The sequence below is a fragment of the Bidens hawaiensis genome, unplaced genomic scaffold (genome assembly GCF_021521415.1).
Source record: "Bidens hawaiensis isolate Kalapana, Puna unplaced genomic scaffold, B.hawaiensis_p1.1 tig00017249_1, whole genome shotgun sequence".
Classification (NCBI taxonomy): domain Eukaryota; kingdom Viridiplantae; phylum Streptophyta; class Magnoliopsida; order Asterales; family Asteraceae; genus Bidens; species Bidens hawaiensis.
Genome location: NW_027492613.1, coordinates 115,707 through 125,492, shown reverse-complemented (window position 1 = coordinate 125,492; position 9,786 = coordinate 115,707).

The following is a 9,786-nucleotide window of genomic DNA, read 5'->3' as shown; positions in this document are numbered from 1 at the left end:
GAAAATAAGGGGAATGACATAAAAGAAATAACACATTTGTTGACTTTCTCCTCTTCACATGTAAGACACATGCCAAATTCCTCCATCATTTTAAAACGTCCATAACTTTTTTTTACAACATTTTTATTGAAAAACAAATTCACCATAATAACGAGTGTCTTTTTATCTTTTATATGAGTATCATATTGTCTTATAAAAATTAAAAAAAATTAGTGAGTTTTTTACGTATTTTGTTTTATCAAAATTGTGTTTTACAAATTTGTGTTATACAATTGTATTTATCATTGTGTTTTCTTTATCATAGTGTTTTTTTCCATAGTGTTTTTTACATTGTGCAATATAATTGTGTTTTTTTTTTCAAAGTGTTTTTTTTCATTGTGTTTTTTATATTGTGTTTTTTAAATTGTGTTTTTCATAGTGTTTTCCATTGTGTTTTTTTTTTCATCCGTTTTCCGATGACTTTTTTCCGACAACTTTTCGATGAATTTTCCGGCGAAATTTCTCGGGGATTGTTTTCCGGTGAATTTCCGACGACTTTTCCAGTGAAATTTTCCGGCAAAATTTTCATAGACTTTTCTGGCGAGGTAGTGGCGGTGGGTGACGGTTGTGGTGGCGGTGGGCGGTGGAGTGGTGGTGGTTGTAGGAGATGAGTGAAGATGTAAGTGAGTTTTATGTAAGTGGGTTTTTGAAATTAATTTAAGTGGGTTTTGATATTAAAGTGTTAAACTAAAATATCCTCCTTTATAGCCTTTTTAGAAAAATCAAACTTCTTATTTGAACCAAACCCTCTAGTTATATATGGTATATTTTGTATTTTTATAATATTGACTATTGAGTAGTAGATATTAAATAGGTAATATGTGATAATTATTTATATAGAAATCTGTTATCAGTTATGAATGAAATTGATATATATTATAAAAAAAAAAAAAAAAGTGAAAGACATGTAGTGTAAACCGGAAGTTAAAGTCCGTGAACAGGATAAACATGTAGCGTGTACCATAAGATAAGAAAAACACACTTAAGTTACGTCCTCAAGGGATAGCTTAACATTCTCGTGAAGAGGATTATGATCACTAGTTTTTCATGTCGTACACTAATCGCGCACCGGGGGGGGGGGGGGGGGGGGGGGGTGAGATCCAACTCCGACCTGACTTGTGGGTTATGGAAAGTGCAATAAAGTGGTTGTCCTTGACTTTTGACTAGTGGGACTCGAGAAGTGGAAGAACTTCTAAACTCAACTCGTATTTATTGTTAAGATACTCTTTGAAAATATATGCACGAGTAGCCAGAGGCGGAGCCAAGAACTTTTTCCTATGGGTTCGTGATTTTTCGATGCTCGATTTTTTCTGGCATCGGTCAAATAATTAAAATTCAATGTCACTATCATAATAAAAGTACATCGTCAACATTTAATACCATATATAGTAATATTAAATAAAAAATATATGACTTATTATATAATATATTGTTCCCCCTATTAGTAATTTGAAAAGATCTCAGCCCTTTAACGTCATCAACTTTTATTACGGAGTGAGTTAGTTCTCTTTATATCCATCGATATAATATACCAGAATCACCATGGGAAACAGACGAGAAAGAAGTCAAGAACTCGAGAAGCAATATCCACGTACCGGAGCGGAGTTCCTTCTACGTTCATGGCTGGGAGATCGAGCAACCGTTCATGTCTATTCTGTAAACCTCCAGTCGTAATCTCTCTGTATTTTACTCCATGACCCGTAAATCTACTTCGTAAGTTGTCAAAGGCAAAATTTATATCATCATAAAGCGTCACATGAATCTGCATTATTAATATTATAATGAAAATGACTTGCTTTTTTATGTTTTAGATTGATCACATATTTTTTTTCACATGTCTGCCCATGAAAGTGTTGACGAGGTAAACTGGTTTGTGCATGATTCTTAAGCTTTGAGTAACAATTATGAATTTGGATTTTGGATCATATTAATTAATATTTATTTTTGAGAATGGCAAATAATTAATATTTTTTTTACCAGAAGAACAAGGAACAAGGGTTGTGTTTTGACTTTCTTGTAAGTATTCTCAAATGCCATAAAGTCTGAAATGTGTTTGTGATTATACAGGTTATGAGATTCTTGCATTCCCACGTAACCAATTTGGCGGGTAAGAATCTGGATTCATTGAACAAATTAAGGAGTTTGCTTAGCGGGTGTGCATGAACCGGGCAAGACCTCACCCAAACCGATCATACCCGCTTAGAAGATGGACAAAAGTGTAAAGTAATGTTCATGAACATGTCGATGAAATTTTTATCCAATATGGCAGTAATAGTGCCTTCCTATTTGCTGGTGGAAGTAAGAAATCTAAACAAAATGACTCTACGGGAGCGGTAGGGAGAGATATACATGGTTGGACAATCGTAGTAGGTATAACATATCTACTCTATATATTGATGCAATTAAGTTTTTTTTTAATGCATAAAACCTTCAAATTCATTTTATTCTAAAACCACATGATATGGTCACGCTGTTTAAGTAGGTTTCTTAATGGGATCACTAAGATACGGTGTTGCAAAAGCGGTTGGAATACGGATTTAACAGGTGTCAAGTGTTTCCAACACCTCAGGCTGCTAGATCACTCATGGTAAGCAGTAAGCACCCCATTAAATTAAGAAGTTACCTTTTTTTCACTTATCTTCATAATCTTTACTTATTTTTGTAATTTTTTTACATTTTTATGGAGGCAAGCACCAAAAGCCAGTATTAATCATGCTTTGCAAGTTTTACTTTATGCGTTCATGCTTTATCAAGCAGACCAGGTCGGGTTGACCTGAACATTTTATGCAAATTTTTTTTTTTTTTTTGGCAAAAAAAAGACCTAGACTTAAAAGGCAATGCTAAATTCCTGGGTGGATTGTGAAAAGATTGGTTATAGTAGAAATTTGTACCTTTGTATCAAAGGACTGCATTGTTTACTTCATGGTAATTATGCAACAGTAAGTCAAATAAGGCTGATACAACTGGGGTATGGAAGTTATTACTCTCGAAAAAGACAACGTTGACTTTTTTGGACATAGTGAACTGTGGGGTTGACTAAAATTGCATAGCTAAAATAATGGGTTATGGGGTGTTAATGGGTACATGAGAATTGGATTGTAATAAATTGATGCTAGGAAAGGAGGCAACTCAGAATGCTAAGCCTGATGTTTGAGTGCACTTAAATCCAGTTTTGACCAACAAAGTCAAAGATTAGTCAATTTTAACTTTTGGTCAAGTCATCCTTTTGACCAAAACAACAAATGTGGTCAACTTTTTTGCAGGCCTAATCAAAGGTTTTAACAGCTTGAAAGCTTGAAGTAGGCTGGATACATGGATATCGAGGGTTTGGATATATGTTGGTATTGTTCTTTAATAATAGCAGGAAAGTTAATAAATTTGTCGAAAGCATGCCCATGTGGTTTTTTAGTATTGGCATTTTTTTTTCTTTGCAATTTAGCTTTCAACAACTCTTTATAATGTTATCTTATCGATATGTTATTGCATAATTGTATTTTTTGCCAACAAACATGTTTTAATTAAGGAACATTCAACGAGTTGTACGTTAATTTCAAATAAATATTGTTTTTGTTTAAAATGCAAGAAAAAAAAAATACTTTTTTCATTGTGACATTAAACTACCCGGCCACCGGACGGATATAAAACTAGTTACTATTGTTCTGAACGCATTTGCATGTTTTGAAAACAATTTATAAGATCTTCAGTTGCAACTTTCAAAAAGAACTTACTTGCATGATGAGACTTAGCCTGTAGTGACTATCGTTATTTAATGTTCATCACAATTGCTATTGATTCATTGAGTATGTTTGAATTGGATTATAGATTTATTCACGAAAGGTTATCTTTACTAATTTCGTAGTATAATGTTTGCTATTAGAAACTTGTTATGAGTAATGAGATCAAACATAATGAGACATCTACGCACTTACGTGTCACCATAAAAAAAGTGTCCTGATACCGCTACATATCTACAAGAAAATGGGCATTGTCTCTTTAAGCCTTAACCAAGGCATCAGGCATGGCATTGCCCCATCTTGAATCCCATTTTTCATCGATCACGATCAAACACATATTCTTTTAGTTTTCTTTTATGTTAATTTAAACATTATTTTATTTAATGTAGCGGAGTAAAATTATTAATTACGTTTTTTTTTGGGTGTATTTCACCTATGGTAATAATAAGATAGAGGGCTTTCTATTTTTTTTTTCTTTTTTTTTTAAATACTATGGAAATACGGATGCCCTTTAGCAAAAAGGTAAGTAAGAAAGAAACGAGGGTAGTATGTGAGGAAAAAAAGGATAAATTGGTTAAACGTAATAAAAGTAATTTTATGATTAGAAATCTAAATAATCATAGAATGAGCCTAGTTAATACATTTAAACTCCACCAATAAAGTAGTGGTCCATTGTTAAAAGCAAAACCTTTAACCATTTTGAATATTTAGGATGTAATAACTTTAAACGATTTATTTATTTTATAGCCTTGCACTTTGTAAATAATGGTTTTGAAATTGAAATATATTTTTTTAACCAAATTCGAACTTCATTTTCGAATCGAATTTCGAATTAGCTATTCAGAATTCAAATTGAATTTGTCGACTATTTTGAATTTGAATCCAGCTTCGAATATTCAAAATTCGAATAATTCGATTCGAATATTCAAAATTCGATTCGTTGAACACCCCTAATCCCAATAGTCGGAAGTCAGTGACAACCGCTATATCTGGAGCCCATTACTTCCGCTCGGTTCGTGAAAAGCCCTAGTTTGGGTTAATTTCCAACTTTTCATTTATCCTTAAACGTGTTTCACAATGGTATACTTTTTCACTTTTTTAAAACAAAACAATAATAATATCAACTTAATTCATAGCAGATCTCTGTATAAACAATTATTACAGATTACTTATTTAATATCTAATTATCTACTACTCAATATTATAAAACATACCATATATAAGTATATAACCAGATATCAATCACATTTAAAAAAGAAGAAAAAAAATAAAGTAAAAAGAAGATGCTATACCAACAACTTTCTTGTATAATTTTCAACATTTATTTGCTTGACAAATGCTTGTAAAGCTCTTCATCTAACCGTCGAAATTCACCAAGAAGAAACCCGTTATTGTCGACGATCATCGAACCGTACTTCTCAAACCAATGAGATTCATATTCTCCACAAATGTTCTCAACAACTAAAGGTGACTCAACCTCATCATCATCGGATAGAGTTATTACTTCAAGAATCGGGTTATTTGACCCGACAGAACTCGCACATTCTTGGTTATATTCATCGTTGTCGTCGTCCGAATAATTGATCTTGTTTGATCGATTAACGGGACTTAAAACCGGCGAGACCGCAACTTTTTTATTTTTTGTGTAATCTTCGGATGAATAATCTTGTGTTGATCTTCTCCTTGTCATTGTTTTATGTTTTGTGGTTGAATGTGGAAACTTAACGAAGTGGAGAATATATATATATATATAGACTTTGGGTCGTCTCTTTTATTTAGTTGTCACAAAGGTACCGCCCCTTGTATTATGAAACAAATGCAAACTCCACCCCTAAACTTTTGGGATGTAAATGAACCGGACGTCTGTTTGGTAAGAAGTTCGTTCGGTAAGCTTAACGGAAGAACACAGATATAGACCGCGTTCGTTCAATAATGTTCGTGAACGTCGACAACATCCATCTGATAACGTTTGTCCGGCAAATTGGTAAAATTCGGGCGGTGGTAAAACCCAAGCGTTGAGATGGTAGGTCGACACGAATTCGGTCGGTTTCGGTTAGGTGTGTTATTGTACCGGAACTAAAACAAAATAAAAAATAAAAAAATCATGGACCAATGGGGTGGATTTGGTCAGTAAAAATCGATCGTTGACCCAAGCGTTATCAATCACGGGCGTTGAAGCGGTCAGTCTACACGAATTCGGTCGGTTTCCGTCACGTTCGTTATGGTACCGGAACTAAAAAAAATAGCATTCGTTGGTTTTCGTTACGTTCGCTATGGTACTAGAACTAAAACAAAATGCGGTGAGTTTATGTGACTACGGTCGGTTTCCGTCATATGTGTTACGATACAATAACCAAAACAAAACATAAACAAAATTGGTTGCCAATTGATTTTTATTACGTAAGTTACGAACTTGAACTAAAAAAACAAATACCACCAAAAAGTTTCAAATTATTATATATAATAATTGTATATACCGCTATACGGGAACTTTGCGACACCAAAGTTTCAAATTATTATTATATAATAATATGTTTTATTTATTTAGTTTTCTACCATATTGCCCAGCCCTCATAGGCTCATATAAACCAAGTGAAAATTAAACAAATCCTAATCATTTATGTTCTTTTGTGCATTAAAGTCGTTTATGTATATTTGTCTATTAATGTTCATTAGTGTCCGTTAATGTTCATTTGTCCATTAATGTCCGTGTGTTTGTTTGTCCATTAGCATCCATCAGTGTTGGTTTGTCTGTTAGTGTTTGTTTACAATATTAACGAAGGAACACAAACGGACATTGGCAAACTTAATTCCTTAGTAGACGGACACAGACACGATTTTCGTTCGGTAGATTGTTCGTGAACCGTCCATTTCTTCGACAAAAACTTAACGGACGAAGACGGACAAGGTCTCGTCCAGTTCGATTTGATCCGTTTACAGCCCTACTAAACTTTTTTGTGGTTGAGTTTAATAGTATTATAAACAACGTATTAAGTTAATTAACATGTTTTACAAAAGTTTTGATCCTTTTTTAAGGTTTGATGATCGCCTTGATATGGATTGTGAAATAATTTGTGATCAAATGTGAAATATAAGTATTATACGGTACCAGCATCGTGTAACATCCCGAAATTTCAAGATAATATTAATTATATTACTTAATAATAGAGGGAAAGTTTACTCGGGTTATCGGGATATAAATAGAGTAGGAGTTGGTATGGGTCGGGCTAGTGTTGGGTAATGGATATGGGTTATGGACTTGGGTTATGAACGAAGGAAGGAGAGTCCATGGGCTTATGCCCATGATCCCTAATATAAATACCCTTAACCACCATTTCTCACATATTCCATACACACATATTCTAACCGATCAAGATTCGAAGCCGAGACCCGAGATTTTGTTGATAGATCTGAGTTGGTAAGGTAAGAACAAATCCAACAAAGCTAATATTACTGAATGGTTAGGATTGGATGGGTTAACCGGACCCGAAACCCAAACTGCCCAAATCGGACCGCTAAAACGTCGATTTTAGGCCGATTTGATGGTTGGGATTTGTAGGCGCCGATCATACGATTCCGTGGGTACCAAAATCGAGTTATTTGGCTAAGAAACGAAGGATTTATGGGCAAACAGATCTGCAGCGCGATAACTTCGCCTGCAAGATTAAGTTCGCCTGATGAACTTCGCCTTCAAGCGTAACTTCGCCTTCAAGCGTAACTTCGCCTAAGGTTTAACTTCGCCTACGGCCAAGTTCGCCTAAGGTTTAACTTCGCCTGAAGCCAAGTTCGCCTAAGGTTTAACTTCGCCTGAAGCCAAGTTCGCCTAAGGTTTAACTTCGCCTGAAGCCAAGTTCGCCTAGGGTTTAACTTCGCCTGAAGCCAAGTTCGCCCGAGGTTTAACTTCGCCTAAAGTGAAGTTCGTTTAGAAAATAAATTATAAAGCGATAAGTTAAAGTAAGCTAATACTAGGCCACCAGATTAGATCAGACGAGTATTGATACGTGTAACTTGTACAGTCAGCCGAGCTCAGATAGAGAAGGGATTTACAGCTATCAGAAAAAGAAGCAGAATTCAGGTGAGTTTCTAGCCCCATTTATGTGTTATGTTTTCGGGGCTGTGTGCATACTCAATATGTTTGTTAATACGCTTATCCTAAGAGATAAGTGTATGCCTTATGTGAATGATATGATATGTATGAATGATTGCTTGAGGGTACGTGAACGATCTTCGGATATTGCACGTACTGTCAGGTTGTAACGCTATGTGTAAGGTAAGTATGATATGTATGTTTATGTGTATGAACGTGATAAAGATAATAAAAGAAAGAAATGATAATGTATGGTTGTATGGTTACGGAAAGGGTACCGAGCCCTAATAATACTCGATGTATGATGTATGGTTGTATGGTAACGAAGAGGGAATCGAACCCTACTAATATTCGAGGAAAGAGGGTACCGAGCCCTAATAATACTCGAGGAAGGAGGGTACCGAGCCCTAATAATACTCGAGGAAGGAGGGTACCGAGCCCTAATAATACTCGAGGAAAGAGGGTACCGAGCCCTAATAATACTCGAGGAAGGAGGGTACCGAGCCCTAATAATACTCGAGGAAGGAGGGTACCGAGCCCTAATAATACTCGAGAAATGTAGGGTGTAATGCTCTTTATAGCGTAAGATAGGAAGGTAAGTTAATACAAAAGAAAGTAAGAAAGTAAGAAAGTATGAAAGTAAGAAAGTAAGGAAGTATGAAAGTATGAATGAAAGAATATAATGTTATGTGAATGGTATGACTATGTGATTATCTAGAACTCACTCAGCGTAGCTGACTTTTAGTATGCACGCAGGTGAGTAGGATGAGGCAGCTCGCTTGAGGAGACACATGGCACTGAACAAGAATCTGGCATCTGAAGACCTATGATGTGTTAATTTTAATGCTTTAATGTGAAAGACAATAAATGTTTTGAGACAAGTTATGAATTATGTAAAGTTTTATGAAAGTTTTATATTCCGCGTAAATGTTTTAATTAACTCTGATATTTAGAACTGTGTTTATGAGTAAATCCAACACGAAAGTAGGGTTACCGGTAACGGGGCCTTACAAGTTGGTATCAGAGCAAAGTTCGAGAGATTTAAGCATTCTACATGCTTAGACTCGAACAGAGTATGGGATATAAGTAAGAAATGAAAGAAGATGCCAGTCCAAGAATGCCATGTGTCGCTCAAGCAAGATTAGTAAAGGTAAATTGTATGATTAAATGATATATGTTAATGAGAAATAAAATATATGTGAACAAAAGGGATAGGAATAATTGATTGTTGATTTGACTAATTGCTTAAGTAGAACCAGCACAAATAGACTCATAAAGGGAAGTGTATAGGACACGGAAAGCAATGTGATCAGCTAGTCACAGCTGGCCACTGTTATTACCTGTTAGCCTTGCTATCCTTGTACTATATAGTTCCTTGAGTGAGGATGTTTGTGTTTTTCCCTTTTAGAATACTAATGGCTGGCGCAAAAAGGTTTGTTGGTAAGGGAGGTCACACTGGACGTCCTCTTGGAATACGCGTTGTCCGAGAACCTTCTGAAGAACTAGTTACTACCACGAAAAAGGATAAAAGTGAAACTTTGCAAGGACCAAGCAGCAATGAAGGGTATCAGCTGGATCCTGTTACTCAATTTGCCATTTCTTACGCTGTAGCTGCTGCAGAAAAGAAATTTCGTACTGACAAGTCTGCCGAAAACCATGCAAGGGCCACTGAGAAGGCAGGAGGAGACGGGAAGAAGGGTGATGATGATAAGGGAGGAGCGAAAGGAACCAAAGGATCTGTAGATGTCGTGGAGTATGCGGGGAAGAAGATACCAAAGGTCGCGGGAAGGGAAACATGCAAAGTGTGCGGGAAGATGCACCTAGGAGAATGCAAGGCTGGTCCAAATCAGTGCTACCGATGTGGGAAGAAGGGACACATAACTCGTGATTGCACCGAGGACCAGAAATGTTATAAGTGTGGTAAGT